General features: G+C 36.3%; 1 long non-coding RNA gene and 1 pseudogene across 3 annotated transcripts in view; both read right to left on the bottom strand.

The window, feature by feature from the left end:
* Nucleotides 1-897: 897 nt before the first annotated feature.
* The window catches only part of LOC143685802 (uncharacterized), an 84,767-nt gene continuing 77,199 nt past the window's right edge, over nucleotides 898-8,465 (bottom strand). For all 3 annotated transcript variants that reach the window (XR_013176742.1, XR_013176744.1, XR_013176743.1), the window contains 3 exons: nucleotides 5,987-6,090; nucleotides 4,846-4,903; nucleotides 898-3,474 (listed from right to left, as the gene is read on the bottom strand). This is a non-coding gene — a long non-coding RNA (uncharacterized LOC143685802). The remainder of the gene's footprint in view (nucleotides 3,475-4,845; nucleotides 4,904-5,986; nucleotides 6,091-8,465) is intronic.
* Nucleotides 3,890-4,298, bottom strand: LOC143685592 (large ribosomal subunit protein uL15 pseudogene; annotated as a pseudogene).

The raw sequence follows: 8,465 nt of genomic DNA, 5'->3' as shown, positions 1-8,465 counted from the left end.
GGCTCATCTAAGTATAAGCAATTCTTCTAAGGGACAATGACTAGTCCAAACTTTCTTATACATTGACCTTCCAATTCAGAATTTCAGAAGTGACCTTCAATTAGAAAAGGCTCAGTTGTTAACAGAATCAAGCCTAGAATAATTTTGGGGGTTAAAAAACAAAAACTCATCATTTTTGCCCTACAGGCAATACATAAACTGCATGGATTCTATTTCCCTGGGTTTAACCTTTCATGATTCCAAAAGTTTCCTTGGGTTTCAGGGATTGCAATTTGCTATATTACCATGCCATCTTCTTTTAAGAGGAGACATTTTATAAGACAACTCATAAACAGGCAGCTTCCTTATGTTTGTCATCTCAGGACAACTCTGCACCAATGGGCCTGGAGAGTTGCAGAGTATGGCAGATAAAGCATAAGCTATGCAGTCTGGAAGACCTGAGCTCAAGTCTGGGCTCTGGAGCTTACTGATGTGTTGACATGGGCACCTCAGGTTATCTGTAAATCAGAGATAATCAAAGCACCTGTCTCATATGAGAATTGAGAGTGATATTTAGGTAAGGCAACTAAGCAAAAGACTTAACACAGAGAGAATGGACATACACGTTTGCAATTATTACCGTATAGTTAACAATCTGTTTGCTAGTCACTTGTGGCCAAAAGTCTTATTCTTCCAAACCATAGAGGTCCTTACCTATTCCATTCTCCTCATCATGATTATAATAATAAATATATTGATTCTTAATGCTTTTTGATTCCTCCCTTGTAAAACTAGAGAAATGTAATGTCAGAGCAGTAAAAAGAATGGATATTTTAATATAACATTTACTTAAGAAATCAACCTAGTTACAGAATTCTTTATAGTCACCCATTTATTTTTTTTTTCAGAAATAGTTGACAGTCCACTGTGTATAAGGCCATCTTTTAAGTGCTAGAACCACAGTGATGAACAAGGCAATGTTCTAGTTTAAAAGCTGCCAGAATGCAATTTACAAGAAATGGAGTGGCTTTTAGAAAGGGGAATTTATTAAGTTGCAAGATTACATTCTAAAGCCATGAAAAATATCCAAATTAAAGTAAGGCTATAGAAATGTCCAACTAAGGCATCCAGGAAAAAATATCTTGGTTCAAGAAAGTTGATGATGTTCAGGTTTCTCTCACAACTGGAAAGGCACATGGCAAACATTTCGACATCTGCTAGTGTTCTCTCCAAGCTTCTTGTTTCATGAGGCAACCCCAGGGGTGTTTTCCTTCCTCATCCCCAAAGGTCTCTGGCTGTGTGGCCTCTCATGGTTCCAAAACTTTTTCCAAAATTGTTACCACTCTAGGGACTCCAGTAAGCAGCCCTACCTTGAATGTAGTGATGGTTCCCATGGAAACCATCTAATCAAAAGTTACCACCCACAATTGGGTGGGTCACATCACCATGGATAAACAAAAAGCTCCCACCCAGCAATACTGAATGAGGATTAAAGGACATGGCTTTTCTGGTGTACACAACAGACTCAAACCAGCACAGGCAAGTTCTCTATTTAGAAAGGCAGGGGTGCAGAATAAACAAGAAATTGAATGAAAACTATAAATCTCTAATGAGTGATGCGATATGAAATAAGCTAATGAAACATAAAGGACTAATAGTAAGCAGATGATATTTAGATATAGTAAAGTGGGAATGTTTTACTGAATATATACAATTTTAATATGCCTAAAATAAATGAGGGGTCATATTTGCAAATATTTAAAGGAAGAATAGCCCAAACTTGAGGAAAATCAAGAGTTAAGTTTCTGAGGAAGAATAAGCTTGACATATTCAAGGAATAGCCAGAAGACCAGTGGGATGAGAATAGAAAGTAAAGGGAAAATGGCTGGAGATGAATTGGGAAAATTCAACATCGGCCAGATGGTGTAGAACCTTTTGAAGGCTATGAAATGATAAGGAGTTTGGATCTTAGTCTAAATAAAATGGGAAGGCATTTGAGCAAGTTACAGAGAGGAGACATGGTATGGTTTATATTTTTAATAGATCATGTACTGGATTGTTGGCTAGCATGACTGACCAAATCAAATGCCTTTAAATTTGTTGAATGGCAGTAATTGTGTCCTGGCTTTGGATGAAAACTCTGACATGCCCAAAACTTTTCGCTCACTTTTTGGTAACAGATAGTTCTGCAATTATTTCAAATTGCAAACAGAGTTTCAGTTCTGTAGAGAGTCCAGTCTCTGAAAGCCTGGTTGACTCTGGGAGTGGGGTATGATTGACTTCTCTTCCCATCCACTACTGCCCATTTAATCCACTATTGCATGTGGGTGAGACAAAGATCAGTTCTTACTAGGTTGGATGGCTTTGCATTCTCTGGGCCTAAAACATAATTGAAACAAAAGATTTATCTCATGAGATACAGTTGTGGGCCCATCTTTCCTTATTTCCTTTGACCTGGGTAGTAACATCTCTATTCTTGATGACTATGAGATACTTTTGCTGGGGTCTTGAGCATCCAGTAATACACAGCCAGACCCTCCCTGCTGAAGGCTCTGTATGCTTCTCACAGCTCTAAAGCACAGGAGGCAAAGATAACTCTCCACCCAGCCCCTCTTCTGTAATCTTTTTCTCTCTGACCCTTTCCTAGAATGGGTGAGGGAGATTCAAGACTTGGGACAATTTGTAGGAATTTCTTTTGAAAAATTGCACTTGAAGATTTATTTCACACTCACTTTGGCCCCTGATATGGACATCTCTGCATCATGCCATTGTCACTCCAGCCATTGTGTGAAAAAGCAAAAGTGGGAGGATTTAGACCAGCTGGGGAACCATAGAAGCTCATGTGAGACATAATGGAAACAAGGTGGTGACAAGTAGAAGGATTTAGAACTTATTTACGGGATAGAGCTTTAGGAATTTATTATTGACTTGGTTATTGGGGTGGTGATGGAGAAAGAGAAATGGAGGTTGACTTTAAAGTTATTGGTTAAAGCCAATGGACACAGAAGGGTGTCATTTCCTGAGAAGTCTGTAACTACAGAATGTTTCATCTAGGATGTGGATAGGAGAGTATGGAAAGGAAGATTTATGAATCAATTGTTTGGTTTTGTGTATTTCATGTTTTATAGAGTTGGATTTATAAGACGAGAGTTCAGGGAGGGTTCAGGAATGGAGCTATAAATTTAGAGCTCATCAACAGATAGAGATTTCTAAATCCAAGGGTTTGGTTGAGATTATTTAGGAAGAAAGTATACTTAGAGAAAGGAGAGATTCAAGGGTAGAGTCCTTTTGACTCCAGTGTTTTGAGTGTGAACGGAGATAAAGGAGTGAGTGGCACAGTGTGATATTATCAATCCCAGGAAAATGTGGCCATGGATCCTGTCCAAGTGCAGTAAGAAGCCAGACCATCAGCTTATGGATTTGGCAAGCAGGAGTTGTGGATCTTGACAAGTGATCTCATTGGAGTGGTTGAAGCAAAAATCTGATGGGGGTGACCTAACGTGACAGAGAAAAGAAAGTTTTACTTGAATGTGCAAAATGCAAATTAAGAGAGTAAAATATGATAAAACATCATGAGTTTCTAAAGCAGTTAATGATTCATCCTTCAACATATATAGTGAAATCTAGTACTTCAAGTAATTATGAAGAAATCTACTCTTCAAAATTTATTGAGTTTTTTTGAAGAGTTCTGGCAGCAGGGAGCACATTACTTCATGAAGCAGCCTTTCAAGTTGCTGCAGGATCTAATTATCAGAAAATTCATTTTTTTTTTTATTAAGACAGAATTTATCTCTCTTGAGGTTTCCAGCATTCTTCCTAGTTATGTCATCAGAAGTACCTGTGGATAAGGCTTTTTGTTTTTATATCTAAGAAAGCTTCAAGCCACCACAACTCCCTCATCTCCATCCCCCTACACCCTCATTTTCTCCTCAGCTCTTCTGCTGAATAATTTGGCCTTCCTGATGACTGGCTGCTTTGGGAGATTTCCTACCCTCAGAACTTTGTATAACCTGATTGCACACATCAACGATAGGAGCAGCTCCAGTTTTGTTTTGGGCAGTATTTACCCGTGTCTGCTCACTGACCAAAATCCACAATTTGTTAAGGTTGACAGTTGGGCAGAAGCTCTGGTTTCTCTTTAAATGATAACATCTCATGCCAAAGTGACCTGGGTGAACTTTATGGGAGTGAAGCCTTAAATATGGTGGTGATATGCCAGCAATATCACCCCGGACTTGTGGGGGCTTCCAGGGCTGGCTCATTTGGCCATGGCTCATATGGCCCTGGAATTTTCTAGTTTTTCTTGAACTAGATGGCATGTTAGTAGCAAAGATGAAAGCAGTTTTTAAATTCTTTTAATTTTTTAAAAAGAAGGTAGCTATATTATAATGGAACACTTGGCTGGTGTCTGTCCCCAGTCCCTAGGAAGAAAACCTCTGAATATGGAATTTGCTGTGATAAGAGTGTCTTTGTTTATTTATGGTGGGCCCAAGACCACATCTGATATTTCATAGGCTAATGAGATGTCCAACCTGCAGGCTTATGGAAGGGGGTTGGACAGAACAGAGAGACCAACAATGTGATTAGGGGGGTGGGACCTTGAGCCCCTCTATTTAGCCTAACTCCCTGACCTCTGGAAGAGAAGCAAGGCTGCAGATTGATTTCAATCACACAGAAATTGATTGTATCATTCATGCCTACATAGTGAGACTCCATATAAACTTGGGATCCCATCCTAGAAGCCATGTGAGCCTCCATGACTAACACACATATATATATATATATATATCTCATGCAGGGATATATGATGCACTCCAACTCCACGTGAAGAGGACACAGAAACTAGCATTTGAGACCCATACATACCTTGTCCTATGCATCTCTTCTTTCAGCTTTTTATTTGTATCCTTTCATTATGATAAAACTGTAATCATAAATATAGCACTGTCAATGAGTTCTGTGAGTCGTTCTAGCAAATTATCAAACCTGAGGGGGTGATAGGAATCCTTGAATTTGGGCTGGTCAGTTGGGACTGTCCCTGAAGGGCAGTCTTGTAGAATATTGCCTTCAATCTGCAGAGTCTGGTCTGTCTCCAGGTAAAGTCATAATAGATTTGACTGAGTTACTGCAGAATTTGCAGTTAGTGTCAAAGTTGTTGTGGAAGTTGCTGTAGGAGTCTTTAATAACATTTATAGCAACTATTCAAATAAAGATAATGATTATATCTTTCCCTTTTATTCTCCTTTTCAAACTACTTCCTTCTGAATTACTGTCTATTTCTCGTTATCAGTGTTTGAAGATCTTTTGTTTCTCATTTCAAGTCTAATTTCCATCTTATTTCATTCCATTTCTAATTTCCATCTTAAAAATGTAATGATCAAAGGAAAGTAATGAATTGCTGAAAAGAGTTGGAATATGTCAATGGGACATAGCAGTTGATCTGAAAGAGTGCTCAATAGTTAAAGCTGGAAAGATTTTGAGCAACAAAATAGAGTATTAGTTTATAATCAAAAGGATGAAATAAATATCCATGAATCCATTCTGATAAAAATAAATAAATAGGGACTAAAGGACAATTGTTCTTTATGGAGGATTTTCAATTAATAAATTAAGAAAGGTGGAGGGAAATAGAAAAATCCTTATTAGAACACAACAGTAATAATTGTAGGCAAGAACAACCAATTATTAAATGCACAAATTTGTAGGCAAAAGTTTAAGGAGACCAGGATATTTGCACAGCCCAAAATTTACTCTCTCAAATATTTCTTAATTACAAAGGGAAAAACAGTTACATGATATTAGAGAAAACTGAAAGGCACTACCTAACCCAAGGGATTAAAATTTATTATCCCAAATAATAAGATATTTCAATATCATGAACCCTTTGATACATTACCCTAAGGACACACCACCTCGTGGTATTCTTCCATCAAATCCATTACCTCAATATAACCATGAGAAAACATCAGATAAACCCAAATTGATGGTCATTCTACAAAATACTTACCCAGTACTCTCCAAAGTGTCAAGGCCACAAGAGACAAGGAAAGTTTCAAGAATTGTCATAGATGGAAGAAGACTACAAAGACTTGACAAATGCAGTATGAGATTCTGGAAAAGGAAAAGAGACATTACTGGGAAACTAGGTAAAGTGTGAGTAACAACTATTGTTTAATTAATAGTATCATATTAATGTTATTCCCTTAAGTTTTGACCTTTGTACTGTTATTATGTAAACTATTAACATTAGGAGAAGCTGGGTGAAGGGTATGAAGAATTCACTCTGTATCAACTTTGCAATTCTTCTGTAAGTCTAAAAGTATAACAAATAAAAATTAAAAAAGCAAGCAAACAAACAAAAAACCCCAGAAAAGTCATAGTGGTATCCAATCTCTGAATCCAGCAGGATCTAGGAAAAGAAAATATAACATGCTCAGAACTTCACATTGTCAAAGATAATCTGTGGCATTTAAAATATTTTGTTATGGGCGGGCCGCGGTGGCTTAGCGGGCAAAGTGCTTGCCTGCTATGCCGGAGGACCTCGGTTCGATTCCCGGCCCCAGCCCATGTAACAAACAAACAAAATACAATAAAACAAGAAAATGTTTAAAGATGTTTCCCTTTCTTCCTCCCTTCCTTCCTTCCATCCTTCCTTCCTTCTCTCTGTCTTTCCTTCCCTTCCTCCCTCTTAAAAAAAAAAAAAAAAAAAATATTTTGTTAAAGTTTATTTGGGCAATAAATGACCTGTGAATTGAGAGTGAGGCCCTGGCAAAGGGAAAGTGGTAAGGAGTTTGGCTGAGGAAGTGGAAAAGGTAAGCTTATACAAGGTAAACCCAGAAGATATGTTCTGATTGGCTGACATTAAGTCTCCATTTTTTTATAGGGGGTCTTACAAAGTGGAAAGCATATAGGCATTGATTGATATGGTATGCCTGTCCCTTCTGAAAAGCTCTCTCTGCTGGACAGAAACCGGTTTATCACCAGTTGTTGCTTATCTTCAGTTCCATAGGGTATGTTTCATTGTTCCATTTTCTTAGACAGCCCCTGCAGGTCCATTGTTTTTGTTTCTGGAAAATACTTTCTCAGAAAGGGGTCCCACTTGGTGATGCTCAATACAGACAGCCATCTTATTTTATTTAGCACTATATTTAAAAAAATGAAATTATTGTTTCCCTTGAGTTTTATGCCAAATTTCTATTAATTATTTTTCTAATATTGGGTTAGATTTGTAATAGTATCTTATGATATAAATTCATATTTTGTAGTAAATTATACAGTTGATCCCTTATATATAAACCATTGTAAGAACTGAATCTATATAGCTGTATCACTTTTTATGCATACATACAAGGATGCGTAAAGATATCTGTATATCCTGCATTTATGCAACTGAATTTTTGATGTTTATAATGTTCTCATTTATTTCTATTATAGTTCATCTTGTTAAGTTTAAGAACAATTTTCTGGACTTTAAAGATCGTTTTGGGTATCAACTCAATCAAATATACTATGAGTTCTCTTACTTTGTCATTGAGATGATTGCAAGTTATGAGTTTTTTCTCTACTTTTATCTATTCCCCCTATAAAAAAAAGTGGTAAATAAGAAAAATCTGTTGAAAACTCCTCTCCTGGTTCACAAGAAATGGAGTTCCATTGCATTTTCAATCTTTTTGGCACTCCTGGTGAAAACAAAGAAAAAATATAAAGAAAGGACCTGGCAAATGATATCTTGCCAAAGCTGGATTTCTTTTGTTCTGCATTTTTAAAAAGTGGTCATTTAAATAAGAAATAGTTGGAACAGATATTTAGATTATTGAAGTTTAAGTTTATCAATTTTGGCATTGCCAAAGTCTAGAAGTGAAAGGACCAAGCAATCTTCCAACAATTTCATTAAAAAGATTCATTTATTTTTACTTACATTTGGTGATTCAAACATACATTAAACCCTAGTTCAGAAGAACCTTTCTTTATCAAATAATTTTCTCAGTAAATGAACATTGACACATAATCAAAATTAAGTTAAAGAGTTAATTACTTTGATATTAAGGAATTGTAAGTGGTAATGTTGCATAATCTCTTGAAATATGGAATGAACACAAAATGAAAAAGCCTACAAAATAAAGGTATGTTTATCACTATAAATACAAGCCAAATTGTGAGAAAATTTGGAAAAATAAATATAGATAATAGGGTGGTGAGTTTTGTTTTCTCTAGAGAGTTCCAAAACATTTAATGTTGTTATAGAGAATTTTATAGTGGATTTTTTTTCTTTCAATATAATGACCTGTTCTGTTGCATTTAGTTGATTTTATTTCATTGGAAAATAGTTTTAGTCACCTAGTTTAAAAAGAGTTCATGGTTGTGAAAAATTTGGAATATCTGCCAGTTTTCATGGATGGCTGGTAATATGCCAAGCACCTATTTCTCACTTAGCGTATTTTTTGTCCCTCATATCATCCCCTCTAAAATACACTATTTACTAATTG

Source organism: Tamandua tetradactyla, chromosome 6, assembly GCF_023851605.1.
Source record: "Tamandua tetradactyla isolate mTamTet1 chromosome 6, mTamTet1.pri, whole genome shotgun sequence".
NCBI lineage: Eukaryota > Metazoa > Chordata > Mammalia > Pilosa > Myrmecophagidae > Tamandua > Tamandua tetradactyla.
The sequence above is the reverse complement of the archived record's forward strand: the minus strand, read 5'-3'. Positions and strand labels throughout refer to the sequence as shown.